The 2,637-nt window shown below is 28.6% G+C and overlaps 1 pseudogene; it reads right to left on the reverse strand.

The window, feature by feature from the left end:
- Positions 1-295: 295 nt before the first annotated feature.
- LOC134244123 (uncharacterized) lies at positions 296-1,547 on the reverse strand (annotated as a pseudogene).
- Between the last annotated feature and the right edge of the window lie 1,090 nt (positions 1,548-2,637).

Genomic DNA, 2,637 nt, shown 5'->3' on the forward strand with positions numbered 1-2,637 from the left:
GAACGAAATTTATTGAACATAATATGACTAGATTATAAAATAAAATTCACATCTCAGTGACTAGAAAAAACAAATGGACTACATAAAAATTGAAACAGAAAAACCAACAGGTTGAAATGATGTGATCATAAAAAGAGACAATACTCACAATAGTATTTTAACATACTATATAAAATAAAAAGAAAGCAATCACAAACAAACTGTTCAAATAATGAACATGATTATGCATATTGTATACAACCCTATTGGTAAAAAAATAATCACTCGCAAACAAAATTATGCATGCTTTATACAACCATAGTGTTGGAACTTGTTTAACTAAAAAAAAAATGAAAAAAACTTTTTAAGGTTTTCAAAACTACATGTACTTTGAAAAATCATGCATGCACCATGATAACGTTTTAAAGCTACTTTAAAGTATAAAAAAAACTTGTTTAACTAAAAAAAAATGAAAAAAACTTTTTAAGGTTTTCAAAACTACATGTACTTTGAAAAATCATGCATGCACCATGATGACATTTTAAAGCTACTTTAAAGTAAAAAAAAATTACAACTCTCTTATCAGTTCATAAATGGTGAATGGCTGATGTGAACAACTGATATTTACTTCTCTCTAATCAGTTCAGAAATGATTAATGACTGAAATATTTATTTAATATTATAAAACGTGTTGTTCGCAGTTATGCATGCCTTAAATCTGATAGGTAGCTTTGAAATGAGTATTGGAATTAGTTCCTCCTTGGTTTCTACGTTCAGATCTTCTTGCAAGATATTATCCAGCATGGTTTTGAAAACTGTTGCTTTCAGGTCCTGTTTTGTTCCTTTTTTGTAGAGGAATGATACTCTAAATGTTTTCTTGTTACTGTTGTTCCTTTTGCATACTGGACATTCTTTGTCTACGTATTTTTTCTGTCTACAAGCTAAAAATAAATGAATGAAATTATTCAACCAGGATTCATTTCACAGTGCCATGTGGTATACTTTTTATACAAAGATTCATTTTATTTTGTTTCCAAAGTAGAATTAATATTTTACAGGGAAAAAAAGAATGTTAAATAATGATTTTTAAACTTTCTGTAAAATTCTAAACAATTTACCTGCATTATCACAACAAATGTAAACATCCACATCTGTAAAATCAGTCAGGACTATGTCCTCCGGCATGGTATTTTCAAGCTCATCTGTGAAATCTGGATCCAAGTTGGCGCAACCAAGATCCTCCTCCCCTACTTGAACATTGTTGTCAGCAACAAACTTTAATTAAGATAAAAGCATAAATTTTAAATCTTTGTTTCACAAGAAATAAATGAATAAATTACATAAATATATGTTTAATTATTGACATTTGTATTACCTCACAAGAAGATGCTGGACATGTCGTAAGTTGTTTTCTTGTTTGAAACACTTTTGGATAGACATTTGTAACTGTTACGGTGTCCCCAACATTGTATGGATTTAGCGCATTTTTGTTAAATAAGCAAACTTTGGCCACACTGGTGCTGTCTTTTATCATGATTACCTTCCTGCCGGTACTTTAATGGTGAAACCTAAAATACAAAATGAAATCAAGTATACAAAATGAAATCAATTATACATGCTTCATTAAAAAATTGTAGAAAGAGAAAATTCTTTAATGCAAATAATTTTCATTTCAAACATATCAAAATACACTGTTTTCAATCTAATAGCATTTGTAATTATGCAATATGGTTCGTAATTAAGTGAAAGAGTAAGATTATTTTTTATGGAACATGTACGTAGAAAGTGGTAAAATGGGAAACTGGAAACAAACTTTGCTATGTTTGGAATAATTTAATTAAGTTCTCTAATTTTAATGAAAATATAGAATGACCACGGTGGCACAAGCTTTAATTTTTTAAATATAACTGAAAATAATTAATGACTATCACAATGCTTTATGGATAACTACCCGCAAGAAACATAGTGTACTCATTTGTCCAGAAAGCATTTTGTCTATCAAAGGATATGTTATTTACCATCAATATTTAAATTAGTCGAATTCTTCTTAAAAAAACATAATCCTTTTGAGCCATTAATCACATACGCATTGGGTGGTTTATACTTTGTGTTGGTGCTCAAATTCCGTCGTCCGTTTCCAAAATAACATTTATGCAACACATTGGAATTGATATCGAAAACATGGATATATATATATATATATTTAGATTAAACATCTTGTTAAATTAAATTTTAAAGCTTAAACCTCAAAATAAATAATGAATTACAGTTCATAAATTATCGGAAATGAATATTGTATGCAGTTCATCATGCATCGATTTTTTTTACCTTGTGAAGAAAATAATTGGGATTTAGATTGTAGTCATCAATGAGGTTTAATATCTAACGACTCTCGTTAGATCTGATTTTCTTTCTTTTTGAAAATGCATATTTCGCTACGCAATAAAAAGCCTCATTAGATTTTTGAAAAACAATGCTGTAGTACTAATTAAAACGATTCTATACCCTGTAGTATGCCGAAGGTAATTTGTATTCAGACACTGTTTTATTTCATCATTAAAACGTAATTAGAACAATGAGTATTTTCAAAATCAACTTCTATCAGGTTATAAATTGTGATGGATTTACTGAGGCATGTTCCTCATTTATTATTTTCGG

This window comes from Saccostrea cucullata, unplaced genomic scaffold, assembly GCF_032062105.1.
Source record: "Saccostrea cucullata isolate Sc308-1 unplaced genomic scaffold, CSIRO_AGI_Scuc_v1 ctg21480, whole genome shotgun sequence".
Taxonomy (NCBI): Eukaryota; Metazoa; Mollusca; class Bivalvia; order Ostreida; family Ostreidae; genus Saccostrea; species Saccostrea cuccullata.